We start from the raw sequence: 22873 nt of genomic DNA on the forward strand, positions 1-22873 counted from the left end.
TGGCAGCAGAGAAATCCATCTCTCAGCGATCAAAAGGCAGGCAATTAGCTTTGAACCCTCGCTCGCCTTCCGCATTCGCCTTGATGTTTCAATCTTCCTCCAAGCTTTAATTGGCGATTAATGGATGCTTTAATCGGTGAAATGGAGTCAAATATCATCTCATGCCCCGTCTCTAAGCTTCTTCACCTCAAGGCTGCTGGAGCTCTCCCTCACTTCCTGGAATCCTCTCGCAGACAGCAAAGCACTAGGTCACTCAGTTGATCTCCAAACTGTAAATCGCAGGCTCCAGCAGTTCCAGAAACACACTCAAGATGAAACGTGAATGTGAAAGATGTGAAATAAACAGTTTTGTGGACTATCTGGAAGATGTTGACTGAGGGAGCGTTGTATGCTGTCGCCATCCTGACTGGAGCATGTGACCCTCACTACAAAGCAATGATGACTCAGGCCAATAATATTGTTCAGCTGACTGAATTGTAACATTCCACCAGGAAACAGCATCTTTGGTCTATTGCTTTCAGAACCTTGATAATACAAATACTTGTCTGGATGCTTCTAAGATATTGTGAGATTCTAGCAGGCACCAGATCAATGGTTTACTTAATGCCTGTCTGGAGAGGGTTTGGAGGAGAGTCACCTGGATGATGCTTGGACAGGAGCATTTCAGCATAAGGGAAGACTGAATAGACTGGGTTCGCTTTCCCTGGAGGGGAGGTGGTTCAGGGGCAACCTGATAGTTATATAAAACTATGAGGTCAGTAGATCGACCATAAGGCCTAGAAGGACAATTAGGCCATTCTGCTCCACTATTCCATCATGGCTGATTTGTTAACCCTCTAAACCCCATTTCCGCCTTCTCTCTGTAACCTTTGATGCCCAGATTAATCCAGATCCTATCAACTTCCACCTTAAATACACACAATGACACCACCTGCACAGCCATGTGTGGCAAAGAATTCCATAGATCACCACCCTCTGGTAAAAGAAATTTTTCCTCATCCCAGTTCTAAATGGACATCCCTCATTTCTGAGGCGATGCGCTCTGGTCTTGGATTCTCCCACTATAGGAATTATCCTCGCCTCATGGACACTATCCAGACCATTTAATAATCTATAGGTTTCAATGAGATCCCCTCTCATACTTCTAAACTCTAGTGAGTACAGACCCAGAGCCATCAAAGACTTCTCATATGTTAACCCTTTAATTCCAGGGATAATTTTCACATACCTCCTCTGGGCTTTCTCCAATGCTCACACATCCTATCTTATATAAGAGGCCCAAACTGTTCACACTACTCCGTGCAGACTGACCAATGCTTTATAAAGCCTCAGCATTACATTCTTGCTTTTATATTCTAGTCCTCATGAAATGGATGCTAAAAGGCCTCCTTTATTCCCACTCTTTGCCTCCTGCCAGTCAACTAATCTTCTGTCCATTCTAGTATCTTTCCCATAATACCATGGGCTCTTATTTTGTTAAGCAGCCTCATATTTGGCAACTTCTCAAGATCTCTCTGAAAATCTAAATAAACAACATCTACTGACTCTCCTTTGTCTATCATACCTATTATTTCCTCAAAGAATTCCAACATATTTGCCTGCCTCCAGGTACCCCAAAACCTCATCCTTTATAAAGGACTCCAACAGCTTCCCAACCACTGAAGTCAGGCTACCAAACCCATAATTTCCTTTCTTCTGCCTCCCTCTCTTCTGAAAGACATTTGCAATTTTCTGGTCTTCAGGAACCATTCCAGAATCTAGTGATTCTTGAAAGACCATTACTAATGCTTCCAAAATTTCTTCACCTACCTCTTTCAAAACCCTGGGGTATAATCCATCTAGTCCAGGTGACTTATCTACCTTCAGACATTTCAGCTTCCCAAGCACCTTCTCCTTAATAATGGCGATGACACTTAGTTCTGAATGCTATTTGTTCACGTTCATTGTTTGCATGATTTGTTTTCTTTTCTCTGCACATTAGATGTTTGACAGTCTTCTCTTTTTTTTTAATGAGTTCTTTTGGATTCCTTTGCATTGTGGCTGCTTGTAAGGAGATGAATTTCAAGGTTGTATAATGTATACCATGCATACCTTGATAATAAATATACTTAGAACTTTGAACATTTGAACTTTTCTGCCTTATGACCCCTTCACATTTCTGTCATTCTGCTGATGTCTTCCTCAGTGAAGAATAAGACTGATGCAAAATACTTATTAAGTTCCTCCATGATTTCTTTATCCCCCATTACCATCTCTCCAGAATCATTTTTCAGCAGTCCAGTATCCTCTCTGGTCTCTCTTTTACTCCTTATATGTCAGGAAAAAACTTTTTCTATCCTCTTTTATATTATTGGCTAGCTTATATTCATATTTCATCTTTTCTCTCTTTATGGCTTTATTAATTGCCTTCTGTTGGGTTTTAAGAGCTTCGAAATCCTCTAGCTTCCCACTAATTTTTGCGATTTTATATTCCCCCTCTTTATGCTTTTATGCTGTCTTTGACTTAGTTTGTCAGCCACGATTGCATTGTCCTCCCTTTAAATTACTTCTTCATCTTTGGGATGTATCTTTCCTGTGCCTTCTGAATTTCCTCCCAGAAACACCAGCCATTTGCCAGCTCCTCTCTTTTGCCTCTGTAATTCCCTTTACTTCAATGTAACATAAAACCATTAGAAATAGGAGCAGGAGTGGGCCATCTGGTTCACTGAGCCTGCTCTGCCATCTGACCATGGACTCATCTCCACCTACCTGCCTTTTCCCCATAACCTTTAATTCCCCTACTAGGCAAACATCTGTCCAATCTTGATTTAAATATATTTACTGAGGTAGCCTCCATTGCTTCATTGGGCACAGAATTCCACAGATTCCCCACTCTTTGGGAAAAGTAGTTCCTCCTCATCTCCATCTTGTTACTCCCTCGAATCTTGAGGTTATGTCCCCTAGTTCTAGTTTCACCTACAGTGGAAACAACTTTCCTGCCTCTATTTTGTCATAATTTTATATGTTCCTATAAGATTTCCTCTCATCCTTCTGAATTCTAGCAAGCACAGTCCCAGGCGACTCAATCTCCCCTCATCTCTGGAATTAACCTGGTGAACCACCTCCAAAGCCAGTATATCCTTCCTGAATTAAGGAGACTAGAACTGGGTTCCTAAGGTTGCCATAGGCAGGTGCGATAATGGGGATAAGCTCCCGCTACCTATAAAGTGCTTCAAATGCCGTGCATCTCTAACAGCCTCTGACAAGCAAGTCTAACTCTTGGCCTTCATGCTTGGCTTAGCTGCTAGGCCTGGTGAAATTGTTTCTACTGACAAGAGAAGGGGCAAAGGCAGACCACTGGTGCCTCAAAACCACTGGCATTTCGGGCAGGTGGGGCTCATCAGCCTCGCACGGCAGCCCGCCTCGGAGAAGAAAAACTCTGATTTTAAACCTCCGCTGCCTTGCAGCTATACCCACCCATGGGAAAACCTTCGGAAATAAACCCTGATGAAGAAATCCGGAGCCTGGGTCCCTAAGGCAGTTTGATGTTGTTTACAACTTCACTCAGGCAACCTCTGCGATGACATTGTGCCAAGCTGTAACAACGCTTGACCTTTCCCTGGACTACATCAGTGACGTGGAGAGAGGGAACCCGCTGAATGAGCAACAGTCAGTTCCTCAAATATTATATGTGGCGCTTTATCGAACATCTTCTGGAAATCCAAGTAAGTAACGTCCTTCTGTTCCCCTCTATCCACTGCACTTGTTACATCCTCAAAGAACTCCAGTAATTTGTCAAACAAGACCTATCTTTGTTGAATCCTGTTGCGTCTGCCTGATGGATCCATTTCTTTCCAGAAGCCTCGCTATTTCTTCTTTAATGATAGTTTCAAGCATTTTCCCAACTACAGATGTTAAGCTAACTGGCCTATACTTACCTGCCTTTTGCCTTTTTTGAGCAGTGGTGTGACTTTTGCCTTCTTCCAATCTGCTGGGAGTCCAAAGAATTTTGGTAAATTATCACCAAAGCCTCATCTATAACCTCTGCCATTTCTTTCAGTACCCTAGGATGTACTCCATCAGGAACAAGGGACTTATCTATCTTAAGACCCACAAGTCTGCTCAGCACCACCTCTTTAGTGATAGTTATTGTATCGAGGTCCTCACCTCCCATTACTGATACACTCAATTTTACCTCTTCCTTCTCAAACTACTGGATGAATTCTATCATATTATCATCACTGCCTCCTCAGGTTTCCTTTACTTTCCTAATCAAATCTGGTCATTACATAACTCCCAATCCAGAATTGCCATTCACCTGGTAGCCTCATCACAAGCTGATCTAAAAAGTTATTTTACAGGCAGTCTACAAATTCCCTCTCTTGGAATCCAGAACCAACAGCAGATTGAAATTCCTCATGTTTATCACACCATTGCCCTTTTTACGTATCATTTCTATCACCCATTATAACTTGTAGCCCACATCCTGGCCACTGTTCAGATGCTTGTATATAACTCCCACTAAGGTCTTATTATCCTTGCAGTTTCTTAGCTCTTTCCACAAGAAATCTCCAGTACATCTTCTGATCCTATGTCACCTCTTTCTAGGGATTTGATTTCATTTTTTAACAATAGAGCTCCCCTACCCCCTCTGCCTACCTATCTGTCCTTTCAATACAATGTTTATCCTTGGATGTTAAGCTCCCAACTATGATCTTCTTTCAGCCACAACATCATACGTGCCAAAACCTAACTCTACTATAAGACAAATCTCAGAGTTGTATACTGAATACATACTTTGATAATAAATTAACCTTTGAACCTTTGAGATCATCTGCCTCATTCTGTGTACTGTGTGCATTCAAATGTAACACCTTCAATCCTGTATTTATCAGCTTTTTTGATTCTGGACCACTATTACACTTTAATTCATTCCGTATCATCAATCTGTCCCTCCTTGTTTCACTGCACACTCTAGTTACTTGTGTACCAACTGTCTCAACCTCAGCCCTATCACTCGGTTCCCAATCTCCTGTCAAATTAGTTTAAGCGCTCCCTAACAGCTCTAGCAAACCTTCCCACAAGGATATTGGTCCCCCCAGGGTTCAGGTGTAACCTGTCCCTTTTGAACAAGTCATACCTTCCCCAGAAGAGATCCCAATGATGCAGAAATCTGAAACCCTGCGCCCTGCACCAAATCTTGCCATGTGTTTATCTGCCAAATCATTCTACTTTTAGCCTGACTGGCAAATGGCATGCGCAGCAATCCAGAGAATTGACCCTGGAGGTCCTGTTTTTCAGCTTTCTGCCTAAATCTCTATATTCTCTCTTCAGAACCTCCTCCCTTTTCCTATCTACTCTATGTCATTGGTACCAATATACTACAACTTCTGTCCATTCACCCTCCCCCTTTAAAATGTCATGGACCCGATTCAAGACATCCCTGACCCTGACACCCAGGAGGCATCATGAGATCCAGGGGTCCCTTTCACATCCACAGATTCTGCTTTCTGCTTCTCCAACTGTGGAATCTCTAACACGACTGCACTGCTTTTCTACCCTCCTCCCTTCTGAGCACAGAGCCAGACTCAGTGCCAGATATCAAGTCGTTGTGGCTTTTCTCTGGTAGGTTGTTCCCCCCAACAGTATCCAAAGTGGTATTCTTATTATTGAGGGGAACAACTACAGGGGTACTCTGCACTGGCTGCCTACCTCCTTTCCCTCTCCTGACAGTCACCCAGGAATCAGCCCCCTACAACTTAGAGGTGATTATTTCCTTGTAACTCATATCTATCACCTTCTCACTCTCTCATTTGAGCTGAAGGTCATCAAGCTGCAGCTCCAGTTCCTTAACACGGTCTCTAAGGAGCTGCAGTTCAACGCACTTTGAGTAGATATAGTTATCAGGGAGACTGGAAGTCTCCCAGATTTCCCGTCTCTCACACAAGGAACATACCACTACCTCAGGATCCATTCTCAGCACACTAGATATGTACTAACAAAAAACCTCACTTGAAACTTTCTAACTTACTTACTTGGAACCTCCTCCTGTGCTTGCCCAAGCCTGTTCTCGCCTAAGCCTGTTGACCCAAAGCCAGACCACTTTAACAATGCCACACTCACACAATTTCCACTCCAACAATTGCCATTCCACTTACACCTCCTTTCTTCTTATTGGCCCCGCACCAAGAAAAAAGCTGAAAAGCACCAGAGCTCTTTTTAAACCTGAAATAGCTGAACTATTTTTTTCTCAAAAGGTCTAAGATGAGAGATAGAGTGTTTAGAAAGGGAGAATCTTTTGGTGGCTGGAGTTTGACTGCCTGAAGATGCAGTGGAGGCAGAGACTCTCACAATATCTTAGAAGTATCCAGATAAGTAGTCAGTGTTTCGAAGATAATGGACAAAATATTCGGGTCTATTATCACATATACATGGAAACACACAGTGCATTAATACACTTTCTGGCAAGTGTCAATACACATTCTGGTGCCAAAATAGTATATCCACTATGCTCAATAGAACACAAAACAGAACATACCAAGCGATAAAGCAACAACAGCAAAACAAGATCCATTCCCTCCCTCCCACGCACACACCCATGCAGCTACATAGTCCTCTAAGCCCAAAGCAGGTCGTCTTCAGCCTTCCATCCTCCAGCGGACTCATGGACTTGCAGACCTTAGGCTTTCAATTTCCCCAGCAGACTCGTAGAGATTCGCAAACAAGCCTCTGGCCATTGAGACTCTACTTCTGGGTTTCCAATCGACCTTTGGGCTTCGTTCTTCAATACGGACCCAGTGCTCGTTGATGACAATGAATAAGGACCCTGGACTTTAAGCTCAAGATTCGTCGATGACAGGATCCCCTGAACTCTGATCCGGCTGGCAAAGAGATATACACAGAAAAACAATCCTGGGAACTGCTATACACAAATAGTATCATTTTTGGAACTGGAGAACATGAATGTATCTTTCCTCCATCCCACTCTCCGCATTCCACAGGAACCACTCCTTCCATGACTCCCCTGGCCAGTTGTCCCCCTCCATTGAACTCCCTCCTGGCACTTCTCCTGGCAGGCGGGAGAAGTGCTACACCTGCCCTGACAGGTCCTGAAATATTGACAGTCTTCCCTATCCATAGATGCTGCCTACCTGCTGAGTTTCTCCAGCACTTTGTGTGTGTTACTCTGGATTTCCAGTATCTACAGGATCCCTTATGTTTATGCACACAGAGAGCACAGTCCCAGGAACTGGTGTACACAAAGAGCCGAGGAGTATGCGAACACATTGTGAATAGTTTGGGATATTGGCTACCCAGAGCATTATTTGTACAGTTCACAGTCTAGATAATCATGTACTGGGAGCTACTTATTTATTTACCAACCATTACGCTGCTGGCACATAGGGCAGCAATGAAGGTCCTCTATCGCTACCAGTGTTCAGAGTTTCCTTCATCATGTCAGTAGCTTCTTCTTTGTTTCCACTACTGTCGGTCATGCAAGTCTCGGGCGGAGACTCTGGAATACCGTTGTACTCAGATGTAGAAAGGATTTTCATTGCTGTTTCCGTCACAATTTTGTTTCACCAGTCAGGTTTGTAAGCCCTGAGCTGAACCCCCGAACCTGGAGGTCTGGTAGACCACTCTCTGTCTGGCCTCTACACTTGATCTGGTTGGCACGGGTGACCCTACCAAGAGGCAAAGCGTTAAGCCCTGACTCCAGCCAACGTAGGGTTGAGGCACTCGCCTCCAAACCATAACAAGACTGCAGCCCTCTTGGAGAATGTACAGGGAGTAATGCCTGTGATATCAGTCTGCAGAATCAGTGTGTACAAAGTTCACGGACTGGGGTACCTCTGCAAACAACGAGCAATGGCCCATAAATTAGCATACACAGAAAACTCAATTAGGGTTATAGATATATAGAGAGAATTCAGTCTGGTAGAACAATGTAGACAAATTACAGTCTTGTGTATTAATCCTTACACAGTAGAATCAGAGGATTAATGCCCAGACAACACGTGCTGTTAGTGTAGTCACAGTGACTGCACACTGGGGTATGCGTGCATTTAGAGATGACAGCAGGTGCACAGTCTGTGAATCCTATGGTGTGTCCATCAGTGCAGCTCTGCTCTGGCCAGCCTGGATACCGGTTCCCACCACAACCATGGTTCTGCCTCTCCTGCCCCTGCCCCCTCTCCCTGGCTCTCTCCTCTGACGGACTGCTGCTGCCTCACCGTGAGGCCTTCTGCGTCTGCCACCATCTGGGCTGTAAGTTTGCTTCCTGCAGGCAGTGGGATTTTGGTGAGAAACATCTGGTAATGATGGGATGTGTAATTCCTTTATGTTGTAAGGACTTCCCAGAGCATAGATGTTAACCCTTTCCTACTTACCAGACAGGCTAGAATATCCCTGGGCTGAATACCTGGGGATCAGACCCTCAGGTCAGTGACTGGGTTTGCTGTGGGAACACTGGCTCCAGGCTGGGAACTTTCAGCGTCCACTTTCAGAGAGGCTGAAGTTGTCGAACATTGGGAATCGATATCCTGGGGAGGTGGAACTCTGGAATCTAGACACAGCAGCAGCCTTTGACCAGCTGTACAGTCCTCCCAGGGCTGATAGGGGAATATTGAAATCCAACCCACAGATGCCAGAAACCTGAAATAAAAGTAGAAGCTGGGAACCCTCAGCAGGTCAGGCAGCATCTGCAAAGAGGGAAACAGTGCATGTTTTCTAGTCTGGGACCCTACATCAGAAATGGGAAATGCAGATGCTGGAATCTAAAGCTAAATCAGACTGCTGGAGCTACTCAGTGGGTTGCGACAACTGTGGGGGGAACGGAGAGTCAATACTTCAGGTCTCGCACTTCAGCTACACTGAGACAGTAGAGGAGATAGCCAGAACAAAAAAGTGAGGAGAGCGGTGGGGGAAGAGCTGGCAGGTGATAGAGGAGGGGTTGATAGGCGGATGGCGTCAGTTGGGGAAGGGAAGGGAAGGGTGGCAATAACTGGGAGGTGATATGTGGAGGCAAGATAAGGGTCTACTAAAGGTGGAATCTGATGGGAATGGAAGATGGAGCAATAAATCAAGTGAGGGAGGGTGAGGAGAGCAGATGGAAACAGTGTACGGGTACACCAACTGACCCTCTCCCACTATAGATGCTGCCTGACTGGCTGAGTTCTTCCAGCGATTTGTTTGTTGCACCAACGCTATGGAGGTTTGGGCTGACCTGTAGTAAGCAACCTCCTGCACCAAGAAGAACAGACCTAGACTGCGTCATTATCTGAGGAGCAGTGAATGAAACCGAATGTATATACTCACTAATGAATAACCGTCCTTCCAACCATATGCTGGAAGGGAGGTCACTGGCGAAGCAGATGAAAAAAGGAGTCCTGGACCTTGTCTGGAGAAACTCCTGCAATGATGTCCTGATGCTGAGATGATTGGCTTTCGGCAACCTCAACAGTACATTGCAATATGTAATAGTAGAATAATAAGTATATCTACAAATTAAATTAAATAAGTAGTGCAAAAATACTTAAGTAGTGTTCATGGGTTCTTTGTCCATTCAGAAATCTGGTTGCAGAGGGGAGGAAGCTGTTCATGAAATGTGGAGTACGTGTCTTCAAGCTTTTGTACCTTCTCCTTGGTGGTGGCATTGAGAAAAGGGCATGTCCCGGGTGATCAGGGTCTTTAATGATGGATGCTACCATTTTGATAAATTGCCTTTTGAAGGTGTTCTGGATGCTGGGGAGGTTAATGCGCATGCTGGAACTGGTCCAGTTTATAACTTTCTGCAGCTTTTTCCAATCCTGTGCTCTGGCCCTTGCATACCAGATAGTGACGCAACCGGTTAGAACGCTCCCCGCAGTACATCTAAGGAAATTAATGAATGACTTTTGTGACATACCAATTCTCCTCAAATTCCTAATGAAATACAGCCACTGTCATGCCTTCTTTGTAATTGCATCAATATGCTGGGTGCAGAATACGTAGATCCTCAGAGATGTTGACACCTGGGAACATGAAACTGCTCACCCTTTCCACTGCTGACCCCTCAGTGAGGACCAGTGTCTGTTTCTTCGACTTCCCCTTTCTGAAATCCACAATCAATTGATCAGCAAATTTATGGATGGCATTTGAGCTATGCTTAGCCACACGATCGTGGGTGTAGGGAGAGTAGAATAGTGAACTAAGTGTGCATCTTGGAGGTGATTAGTGTTGATTATCAGCAAGAAGGAGATGTTATTTCTGATCTGCACAGACTCTGGTCTCCCATAGAGGGAGGTACAAAGCCCCAGGTTCTGGAGCTTGTTGATTAGAATGATTGTGTTGAATGTTGAACTATAATTAATAAATAGCAGCCTAACATTGGTAGTACTATTGTCCAGGTGATCCGATGCTAAGACAGGAGCTACTGAGGTTACATCCACTGTAGACCTATTGTGGTGACAGGCAACAGGTTCAGGTTTGAGGATAAGGACATCTCTGGGGCTCCCCTCTGATCCATTAGCTATAGAATCACTTAACCCTCCCCATTTGAAGTTACTTTCAGAGTTAAGCATGCATCAAATGCCGCGTAGTAACCAGTCAAATTGGCACCCCATCGCTCCATATTCCAGGCTGCTGTTCCTGGTAGATTCATCCACACTCACTGCATAAGGGTTGCCCCATGGGCAGCCCAATCGTAGTGGCAGAGTGAGGGATCATCCATTCTGGGAGGTTACTTTTTATGTGGTGTAGATTTGCTAAGACATGGTAGCGAGAGACAGAGTGCAGAAGAGATTCACTAGCACATTGCCTGGAATGGAGAGCTGTAGTTATAAGGAGAGACTGAATAGGCTGGGTCTGTTCTCACAGGAATGTAGGAGGCTGTGTCCTCACGGAGAATTATAAAATTATGAGGGGCAGGAATAGGATTGTTAGTTATTCTCCTCAAAGCAAAAGAGAGGCCACAGACCTCTCTTGAAATGTCCAGGGGTAGACTGTAGGTCATAGGACACCTAACACCAGGGCCGGAGGCCCTGATGGGCCCCTGCCAACACGGTAAAATGCTGCTGTACCAAGCAAATAAAGGCAAGAACAAGAACAAAGGTCGTACTGGTCTGAATATCAAAACTGTGGACCAAGACGTTGGTTTAGTGCAATACATAGGCTATAAGCTTACAGGCCTTAAGAGGGAGGACAGAAAGTACTGCAGATTCTTAGTTTGAAGGACAGCATCTAAAGCACTCAAAAATTGACCTAGGCTTAGTTGGCTTAGTAAAGTTATGAGGGAGACGAAGTATGATGTACCCAGTTTTAAATCTTTATTTAGCTATTGCTGCACATGCCCATAGGCCTTATTTCTGAAACAATGCCAAAGCATTTTTATCTGGGTATTTTTCTCAACCGTGTGTTCTGAGAATGTAAAATGGAAATGAGAGACAAAAAGGCCAAGGGAGATGGCACTTTGGCAAACTAGGAAACTTGACAATACTCCAACAATCTTTTAGAAAAATGAGATCTAGCACATACTAACCTATTGCTGTACTGTGTGGCTTGCAGAGTAAAGACCACTTATTACTTACTAAGTTTGTAAACAGTCAACTATTAGCCTATTGCCACAAAAACAGGAACAGCACTGACACACAAGCCTAGATATTTACAAAGTCAAAGCTTGTTTTTCAAAATTAAAGCCTAGTTCTTCTGGATTTCTTCACAGCAAAGTCCTTGATCAGATCACTAAAATCCAGTTTCTGAACAAGATCACTTTCAAGGGACATCAGGGTAAGATGATTCAGCCTGTCCTGTCCCATTGTGGATCTGAGCCTATGTAGTTGCCGTTATCAGGCCTGCCAAATATGTCACTGGAGCCTCGGATAGCCAGTCCCCTCTCGACCAAAAACTTCACAACCAGAAACACTCTTCTCAATACGTCGGTCCAGTAGACACACTCTGACTCGAACTGTTTTTTGCAGTTCTATATCTATTCTTCTGCTGTCAGACGCCAGTGTAATGTAGGTCAGTATCGTTTTCCTGCGGAGTTTTCGCTATTTTCATGCTCTCTTATGCGCTCAGCGGCATGTTTCCAGTCACTGAAGCCAGTTTCGGGGATGGACTGACAGTTGCCATCACTGAAGATGCAGCATGCAAAACAAAACACACAGCCGGTGGAAGGGGAATATAAGAGCCATTGCCTTGATATGTACTCGCCATTTACAAGCTTGCGTTTGAAGTGAAATTTGGAGAAAAAACGTCTCTGCTGTTTGTATACTCGTTCCAAAGCTTTGATATCCACATCCTTATTCCGGCAGGACTCCGGCCCTTTCTTAGCCCAGTACGCTCGGAATGAATCATCTAACGTTTCCTTTCCCCAGCGAGCAGGATCAGTGCTGTAAGGATCCTCAGTAGCGGTAACGTTAACATTAATGGCTGCCCGACCTGGTTGTTCGGAGGCCTCTGTGGTCGGGAATCCCAAAGTCATGCTCTCTGCCTCTTCAACGTTAGCTGCTGACTGTGGCAAGGACGGTGGTCCTGTGCTAACACTGGTGCTAGCGCTAGCTGTTATACAAGTCTCCATTTGTCCACCGGTCTCAGACTGTGACAAGAGCGATGGTACTGCTGCATCATCGAGAACAGGTTTAAAAATTCTGTCAATTTCAATGTCTTTTTTAATGCTTCTTTCTCACGGTCCTCTTTTTCTTGTTTCTTTTTACTTTTCTGTGCTTCACTCTCGTATTTTTTTTTGTCCACCATGATGATAGCTACCTACTTTGGGCCCCTCTGCAGGTCGGGCTTCTGGGCTGCAGCCCTGCCTAACACAGTGGAGGGTGGAGGGTGGAGGGAGTTCTCTTGGGTACTTAGTACGTAAGGGACACAGAATGCTTTTTCAATACCCACCCGTTCTCACAAGATTCTCTTATCAGGAACACATTCCTTTTCCCTGGCTTTTCAGCATTTCCAAGGGATTGTTCCCACCACAACTCCCTAATTTTCTATCCCCACCTGCTACAGTCCTGGTTAGGTACTTTCCCAAACAAATGCAGGCAATGCAATACCTGACCTTTCACTCCCTTCCTTCCCAGCATCCAGGGGCTAAAAAAGGCTTTCCAAGCGAGGCACTGATTCACTTACATTTCATCCAAACCAGAGTACAGTGTGCCTCCTCAACACTGGGTACACCAACCACTGTTTTGCTGAGCAGCTGTATTCAGTCCACAGGGACAACCCTGAATTCCTCCTTTCATATCACCTTCAATCCTCTCCCCTCTCCCACTCCAACCTTCCTGTTGATGGCCTCCTGCACTGCTACAACAAGGCCCAAAGCCAAACCCGAGGAACAGCATCTCTTCTCCTGCCGGGGCATGCTGCAGCCTTCAAATTCTGATATAACTCATTCTCTCTTTTTGTTTGCACGAGAACTGGCCATTGTAGTTGCCATGACTTTTGCTGAGTTCTTCCCTTTTGTTTTGTTTTGATTTTTTTTGTACTGTCTGGCCTGCTGAATTTGTCCCACTGCTTCACCATTAGCAACACATGACATAGAGAAGGAAGCTTAACTAGAGCTTACCTGCCCCTTACCTCTCATGTTAGGGTGCAAATGGATGACTGATCAGGGAAAATATCTCCCTTTCTCCCATCTCCTTTCCCCACCTTCTATGCTATCAATGACTGGTCACCTGGATGCCACCAGTCAAGAATGAAGGGTCTCAACCTGAAGCATTGACTGTCTATTTCCCTCTATAGATGCCGACTGACCCACTGAGTTTCTCTAGTGCTTTGTGAATTGGTCCACATCTGCAGTCTCTTGTGTGTTTGGTGTATCAGTTCTAAGGCACTTCTTGATATTGTGATGGAGATAACAATCACAATTGATGATCAAGCTACAAACCAGAGTTGTCAAGAATTATTTTGTCACTTTTTCATTTCCGGTCAGAGCCACTTTATGTCCAGATACTCCTGCACTTAATGTCACTTTAGATACAGTACGTACAATCAGTCTATGTCATCATCATCATGTGCTGTGTCGTATGACGTGGGCAATCATGGTCTATGACCAAGATTGTTCTTGACAATTTTTCTACAGAAGTGTTTTACTATTGCCTTCTTCTGAGCAATGTCTTCACAAGATCGGTAACCCAGCCATTGTCAATACTCTTCAGAGATTGTCTGCCTGGCATCACAACCAGGACTTGTGATGTGCTCATAGGACCATCCAAGCCATGCTCCCATGGCTTTACGTGACACTGATCGGGTGGCTAAGCAGGTGCTACACCTTGCCCAAGGGTGAATGTCTTACACTTCCTTTGGTAGAGATGTATCTCCACCTCGCCACCCACCAGCCTATGTATATAAGCTAATCTTTTATATACACACAGCCACACTCAACTGCTTCTTGTACATTCTCTTTTATAGGATTGCTTTTATATCTATATTATTGTATTTTATGTTTATTGGCCAAGTGGTTAAGGTGTCGGTCTAGTGATCTGAAGGTTGCTAGTTCGAGCCTCAACTGAGGTAGTGTGTTGTGTCCTTGAGCAAGGCACTTAACCACACATACTCTGCAATGACTCCAGTGCCAAGGTATACTGGCCCTAGTGCCCTTCCCTTGGACAACATCAGTGTCATGGAGAGGGGAGACTTGCAGCATGGGCATCTGCCAGTCTTCCATACAACCTTGCCCAGGCCTGCCCCCCGGAAACCTCCCAAGGCGCAAATCCATGGTCTCACGAGACTAATGGATGCCTATATGCTTATTGGATCCAAAGTAATGATCACTTTGTTCTCCTTTATATTTATGTACTGAAGAATGCCAATAAAAAAAATCTTGAATCTTGAATGAATGTCAGAAGATTGTGGAAGGGGGCAAGACAGTTCGTTAAGGAGATATATAGGACAGTGGCCAAGATACCAAACAGAAAACCAGAGAAGTAATGTTGAACCAGCTGAAAACACTGATTATTCTACATCTGGAGGTCTTACATAGTTCTAATCATCATACTACAGGATCTAGGAGGCTACTGACAAATCAGAAGACATGAGCAGAATTCTGGTGGTTTAACTAGACAGATCATTGAGGATAAGCTTCTGTCTAACAGGACAGACTGAAGGCAAATGTAATCAGTATTATCAGATTGTTTGTCAAGATGTACAAGAATGGCCTGTTCCCCTAGCAGGGGTAACAATCAGAGATGCAGGGTAACTGGTGGAAGAACTAGAGGGGAGGGTAGAAATATTTCATCCCACGTCCATTGGGAATCTGGTGGAATCAGAAATTGTCAGGAGGTTAAACTCCAAGGGTGGGACGGACTGTGATATGGGATCAGCTCTCTCATGCATGGGCCACTGAATCTGCTCACAGAGCAAAAGAAGGGTTTGGATTACAAACTAGAACCAGAACGATGAGGACTTCACTCTTGATGAGTGCTTTACAGTGAAGAGGTTACATTGGTTGTCTGTCTCACCTGAATTGTGCAGCATGCTCGGCCAAGTGAGGGAAAGTCCATCACTTAGATGGGTCTGGAGATTTATGCAGTCCAGGTGGAGAATGGCGACTGTGGCAAGCCCATGGTCCTGTGGCCATCAGTACTAATAACTGACATGTTTTGTTCTAATTCCTAATTATCAACAGAATATGGGTGGGTCTGGCTCTACATTTAAGTAAGGCCAGTGAGATCTTAACCCTTTGATTCTGGAACATTCTGTGCCAGTGTGAGACCAGCAGGTTAACCCTTTGTTTACAGAGCATTTTTGATGCCATTATGAGTGATGTGAATTAACCTTTTCATTCTGTAACGCTTCAATGGCGTTGGCAATCCTGTTGAATGATGCGTGGATTCTGGAATGAGTCCAGAATATTTGGGTAAGTGTGAAGACCCTAATCCAACCAGAATCAGATTCAGGTTTATTATCACTGACATAGGTCATGCAAAATTAGTCTTTTGTGGTGGCAGTACAATGCAAGACACATTACTATAATTTACAAAAATAAATAAATAGTGAGTGAGATGAATACTGGGGTGTATGGGGTGTCAGGGAGGGGTCGCACCTCTGGTGGGGGAACATGTTGCGTCCTTTTCAGGGCGGTTAGTCCACCTTTGGTCCCCACCTGGCACTCAGCTCTCACCTGTGGCTCCCCGTAGCTGTTTGCATGCGACAGCGGCCACACCCCGGGCAACGGCTTCGACAAGCCGGCTAAACCAGGTGAGGGTCGCCGACGGATCTCAAACCCTCGGTGAGATAGGGAGTTGTCTATCCCAGCATGTGAAGACAGACTCCGGCGGATTGAGCGGACGAGACCAGTGGAAGGTCCAATGGTCAAGAAGGCAGTCTCCGCAAGCGTCGTGGAACGTGTCGAGCAGGACAAGACACAGAAGACGTCCTGGTCATCCACTGCGCCTAGTCCCATCTCCAGCCGTCTCGACTCTGTCTTGTCACTGGATCCAGATGGGAATTGGGAAGAGCGAGTGAGGCTGACGCTGCGCAACTCTCCCTCACTTAAATCCAAATCACGCGCTAGTCTCGACACCATCATTATGGTGTCGAGGTCCTCTTCGACGTCAACGATAGACGAACAACCAACCAAGATGAATACTGAGGTAGTGTTCATGGGTTCATGGACCGATCAGTAATCTGATGGCAGAGAGGAAGACGCTGTTCCTTAAATGTTAGTGTGGCCATGCAGTCTCCTGTACCTCCTCCATGATAGTAACAATGTGAAGAAGGCACGTCCCGGATGATGGGAATCTTTAATGATGGAAGCCAACTTCTTGAGGCAACTCATCTTAAAGATGTCTCCGATGATGGGGAGGTATCGTGCCTGTGGTGGAGCTGACTGAGTCACAACCCTCCGCAGCCCCTTGAACCGATGGGTTAAAGCTTCCATACCAGGCTGTGATGCAAGCAGTCATAATGCTTACCACTAGTGAATATCGGAAGAAAATGTGCAAAAGTCTTTGATAACACATCACATCTCTTCAAAATCCTGATCAAGTTGAGACACAGGTGCCTTCTTTGTGGTGCCTACTTTGTGATTGCATCACACTGTATGTGTCCTCGATAGATCCTCAGTCCTGTTGAAGGGTCTCGGCCCAAAACTTTGACTGTTCACTCTTTTCCAGAGATAGTGCCTGGCCTGCTGAGTTCCTCCAGCGTTTTGTGTGCATTATGTTGATTTCCAGAATCTGAAGATTTTCTCTTGTTTGTGTTTATAGATCTTCTGAGATATTGACACTCTGGAATTTGGTCACCCTTTCCACCACTCACCCCTCATTGTGGACGATGTGCATTCTTCTGACCTCCCCTTCCTGAAGCCAACAACTTCTTGGTCTTGTTGGCACTGAATGTGAGGTGGTTGTTGCTGATCCATCTTTGTACCCCCTCATCCTTCTGATTCAATCCATTCACTACATATAGGTCAGCCACATGTCCCCATATTCTCACCTCCATTACCTATCAGAGTCCAGCACTCTCAGCCCTCTGTGTTCCTACATCTCTCTACCATTGACATTTCCATCTTCACCATCCCCTCCATCCTCCTCTCATCTTTTTCTCTCTGCCTCCTTCTATCATTCACCTACTGGCATCTCCCAGCTCTACCCTCCTCCCCTCCTTACCTGCCCATCATCTCACACCCCTCCTCAGTGCACCAATCACCCACTGACCCCAATCTCATCTTGGCCCCTCTCCTCTTTATGCCAGACATCTCCCCTCTCCACTCTCAGTCCTGATGCAGGGTCTCGTCCCAAAACAATGAGAGTTCCTTTCCCCTCACAGATCCTGCTCGACTGCTGGGTCCTCTAGTAGACTGCTTGACCTCCAGATTTCATCATTGCAGTCTCTTGTACCTTGATCCAACCAAAGTACTGGATCAATGACATCACGAGTGATGCAACACCCTGGGTACTGTTGAAGGACCATGGGTCCCGAATTCTACTCCTGTGCTCAGCAGGTCCCAGTTCCCTCCAGGACAGCAGACCCCATTGCTGAGTTGAATTGAATTGACTTTATTTCATACATCCTTCACATACATAAGGAGTAGAAATCTTTACGTATTTCTCTAACTGAATGTGCAAGTTATAGTAATTTGTTGGCTGGGATCTTCATGGATTGCTGGGATATTGATATCACCATCCTGAATAGCTAGTGCCGGGAGAGGCCTTCTTCACAGATTCTACTCCCATGGGAAATCTGTTATCTTCCAGCATGTTGGGGGAAAAAATCGGAACAGACTCTAGCTCCTGTGTGATCCTGAACTCATTATACAGAGAGCTCACCCACCAACTGATGCTGGATAAAGTCAAGGACGTCTCTCTGCTCACAATCACTCCAACGGTGGGAAAAGTGTGCCCAACACAATCTGACCAGAGGTCTGACTACCTCGCCTCTTCCACCCATGGTGTAATCCTGACCCTCTTGGACTTTCATGCACCGTTACTCATTGAACCAGCTACTCCGTAGTGAGGGGTAGTTCTGCAATAAAACACGGCATCAGCCCAAATCACCAGCAGCTCCTTAGGCTTGGCTGGGGCCAGAATGAGGGAAGGGTGACAGTGCTGGTCAACTTCGCCACGGGGAATGCATCCCTTGTAGGCATCCCTGCTGTATTGCCGCCTCTGCCTTCCCCAAGCACAGGCTTCACTCTCTATTAGCTCTGGCCATTGGTAAGTAGGTTTATTATCATCACCTACAGAGGTACAGCAAAATGTTTCTATTTGTATGCCTTCCAGACAGATCATTCCTTACATAAGTACCTCGAGATAGTACAAAAGGAGAACAGAGTGCAGAATTTAATGTTACAGTTACAGGGAAAGGGCAGTGCAGGCAGAAAATAAGGCTTAAGGTCAATGATGGGGACTGAGAGATCAATAGTTAATTTTCATTTTCCTTATTGGCTTCCACCCCTGTGTTGAAAGACTATTGAGCCAATGTTGATAAAGAGAACTCTTGTTCTCTCACGCAAACAACAGGAGTTCTGCAGATGCTGGAAATTCAAGCAACACACATCAAAGTTGCTGGTGAACGCAGCAGGCCAGGCAGCATCTCTAGGAAGAGGTACAGTCGACGTTTCAGGCCGAGACCCTTCGTCAGGACTAACTGAAGGAAGAGTGAGTAAGGGATTTGAAAGCTGGAGGGGGAGGGGGAGATCCAAAATGATAGGAGAAGACAGGAGGGGGAGGGATGGAGCCAAGAGCTGGACAAGTGATTGGCAAAGGGGATATGAGAGGATCATGGGACAGGCCTCCTCTACTGTAAAGATGAAGCCACACTCAGGTTGGAGGAACAATACCCTATATTCCGTCTGGGTAGCCTCCAACCTGATGGCATGAACATTGACTTCTCTAACTTCCACTAATGCCCCACCTCCCCCACGTACCCCATCCGTTATTTATTTTTATACACACATTCTTTCTCTCCTTTTTCTTCCTCTGTCCCTCTGACTATACCCCTTGCCCATCCTCTGGGTTCTCCCCCCCCCCGTCTTTCTTCCCGAACCTCCTGCCCCATGATCCTCTCATATCCCCTTTGCCAATCACCTGTCCAGCTCTTGGCTCCATCCCTCTCCCTCCGGTCTTCTCCTATCATTTTGGATCTCCCCCTCCCACTTTCAAATCTCTTACTAACTCTTCCTTCAGTTAGTCCTGACGAAGGGTCTCGGCCTGAAACGTTGACTGTACCTCTTCCTAGAGATGCTGCCTGGCCTGCTTGCGTTCACCAGCAACTTTGATGTGTGTTTCTTGTTCTTTCAGTCTATTTTGTCATGGTCCTTGCTACTTGTTGTTCGTCTGCGCTGCACTTTCTCTGTAAACGGAACAGTGTACTTTGAATTCTGTTATTGCTATCTCTGTGTACGTATCGCAAACACGAGAAGGTCTCTAGGTGCTGGAAACCCAAAGCAACACGCACGAAACACTGGAGGAACTCAGCAAGTCATCTATGGAAAAGAACAAACAGTCGACATTTCGGGCCAAGACCCTTCATCAGGACAAGGTATTTGCTTTATTAAGACATGCCGTGGAACTGGTCCTTCGGACCCGTCAAGCTGCACTGCCCAGTAACCCACGATAAAACCCAAGCCTAATCACGGGACAATTTACAATGACCAATTTACCTACCAAATGGTATGTCTATGGATTGTGGGAGAAACCGGAGCACCTGGAGGAAACCCACACAGTCATGGGGAGAATGTAAAAATTCCTTACGGACAGTGGCGGGAATGTATGTAATGTCCTGTCTGGATGGGATGCATATAAAACTGTAGCTGGTGATACATGTTGTAAAGTGTGGGGTGGGGGTTGGTGGAGAAGAGGTAATGAGCTGGGTGGTGGGAGGGGTCTTTCCTTATTCTGGCTGCTTTCCTGAGGCAGTGGGAAGTGCAGACAGTCAATAAAGAGGAGGTCAGTTTTCACAATAGTCCAGGCTGTGTTCAGAACCGCTATTTCTTGCACCCATGGGCAGAGCCACATACTACATTGTGATGCATCTGGGATACGATACTTTCTAAGGTGCATCTGGTAAAACCTGTGAAGGTGTTTGGGGACATGGCTAAACCTCCTTCACAATGGGCAGTTGCTGTGGTCTGTGGTTGTAGAACATAGGAAACGTAGAAACATAGAAAACCTACAGCACAATATGGGCCCCTTGGCCCACAAAGCTGTGCCGAACATGTCCTTACCTGAGAAATTACCTATGGTTACCCACAGCCCTCTATTTTTTTGAGCTCCATATACCTGTCCAGGAGTCTCTTAAAACACTCTATTGTATCCGCCTCCACCATCGTCGCCGGCAGCCCATTCCACGCACTCACCACACTCTGCGTAAAAAACTTACCCCTGACATCTCCTCTGTACCTACTTCCAAGCACCTTAAAACTGTGCCCTCTCCTGCTAGCCATCTCAGCCCTGGGAAAAAGCCTCTGTCAATCCTCACGATGAATGCCTCTCATTGAGGTAACAGACCCACACAGTGGGGGCTGGATATCCCAGACAGCCCCTGTTCTGGCCACATTCAAAACACGTTGGGAGGCTCCCGCCTAAAAACAGGACTTGGCTGCTAGGTGGAGAAGTCAAAGAGTTTGCAAGAGTTAAAATAGTAATCGGGTGCGCAGGGGAGCTGCCTGAGTGGGAGTGGCGGGAGGCAGGAGGCTGGACTGCGAACAGCTTGGTGAGTCAGGCTGTGTGAAAGGCGCCCGGGTGAAGTTTCTTTGTTGAAGTTGGTTGTGTTTGCTGTGTGAACGAACCTACGTCTTCCGCTGCAGGGAGAAAGTAACGGCCAGATATTGGACAATCTCTGAGCGACAGCGTGCTCAGACACTCGGCATAGAGCTGTAAGTCTAACGTGATTATTGAAAAGTTTAAAATGCAAGATGAATCACACTTTTCATTACCTTAATTGGGACGAAAGGCACCCGCGGTCGGTTCGTCTGGAGTTTGCAAGCTGCCAGATGAACAGTTAGTTTGTGAATTCCTGCCCCAGCTCTGGATGTTATATTAAGACTGGCGTGACTGGGGCTGTGGTCTGTCTCCTACCTGGAGGGGGCGGGTAGGAGGATGGTGTGGACTGACGCTGGGAGTGCGGGAGCTCCGCTATCTCCACACCACCAACCGCATGAAATCCGCAGCCACTTGCGCTGAGACTGCGGACTCATTGCCCGCGGTAGGGCGGGGCACTGTGTGTGTGTGTGTGTGTGTGTGTGTGTGTGTGTATCCCTGTGGCACCCCAGTCGGAATACCGGGCAATTTGACTTGCTTCAGGTCAGTGATGGGCTGCAGACCGGTTGGAAGGGCGTTGAGAAGCCGGTCAGAATAATCAGGGTCAGGATCATTGTTTAGGAGTCACGGCAAGGTTCAAGGCAAGGATGAGGGGCAAAGGGCAGAGGGTCAGGAACAATGTTCAGGGAGGTTCAGAAGTCAGGATTAGGGATCAGGGTTTATGGTGGGTCTCCAGGGGATTCAGAGTTAGGCATCAGGGGTCAAGGTGAAGTTCAGAGATCAGCTTTGGGGTTCAAGTGTCAGGGGTAAGCTAAGGACAACAGGGTAGGCATTCAAGGATCAGAAATGGGTTCAGATGTCAGGGTGAGGCCCAGAAGGCCAGGACTAGTGATTTGAGATCAAGATTGGGGTTCAGAGGTCAGGGGTAGGTTCAGGAGGTTAGGGTTAGGTTTCAGAGATCAAATGAGTTTCGGGAGCCGGGATTAGGGTTCAGGAATCTATGGTTTGAGAGAGTGTAGGATGTCACCCGTCCACTGATGGGCAGGGAGAGCTCACTTACAGTGCATTTCATGTCACCACAGTAAATGCCTGGTCTGACTCCCCAAAGGCCTGGAAAGGGGCTGCTTCGCAGCAGGGCTCTCACTGCTTCGTTCTCAGCACTGTCAACACTTGGCCGTCCACAGCCCCCGGCACACAGCAACGTGAGCACCGCTCCATGTAAGGAGAGTGATTGCCACAGATGTTGGAACAGCTGAAAGGGCCATGCCTGGATGTTAACCCTTTGTGTGCAAGCTGTCAAGTTACCTAACCATGGTCGATCAAGATAGGCCTGCAGGTCCACTGGGGTGGGTAGGGTCACGGACCTGGGCTGGACCCTCCCAGTTGCCGCACACTGACAGGTTGATACACTGGACAGTACCCCAACCCCAGCTGAGCACGCCTGCCACCCACCTCAACACCAACAGTCAGGTCATTGCCACATTATAGGTGTCAATACAGACATTGCCCACACTCATTACAGACATTGCCCACACTCATTACAGGCATTGCTCACACTCATTACAGTTGTTGCTCACACTCATTACAGTGGTCACCCACACTCGTTACAGGCAAGCTGATCTATCAAAGGTGTGCCATACTCCACCTGCCCATTGCAGGCTGGATATTTCAATGATTCCTGCCCTACAAACCATCCCCAACCCAGT

At 46.2% G+C, this 22873-nt stretch overlaps 1 protein-coding gene across 1 annotated transcript in view; it reads left to right on the forward strand.

The window, feature by feature from the left end:
- The first annotated feature begins 21107 nt into the window (after positions 1-21107).
- Positions 21108-22873, forward strand: part of LOC134339268 (C-type lectin domain family 17, member A-like) — a 78577-nt gene continuing 76811 nt past the window's right edge. The window contains exon 1 of the mRNA XM_063035639.1: positions 21108-21283. The gene's annotated coding sequence lies outside the window, so the exon portion shown is untranslated. The remainder of the gene's footprint in view (positions 21284-22873) is intronic.

The sequence above is a fragment of the Mobula hypostoma genome, chromosome 29 (assembly GCF_963921235.1).
Source record: "Mobula hypostoma chromosome 29, sMobHyp1.1, whole genome shotgun sequence".
NCBI lineage: Eukaryota > Metazoa > Chordata > Chondrichthyes > Myliobatiformes > Myliobatidae > Mobula > Mobula hypostoma.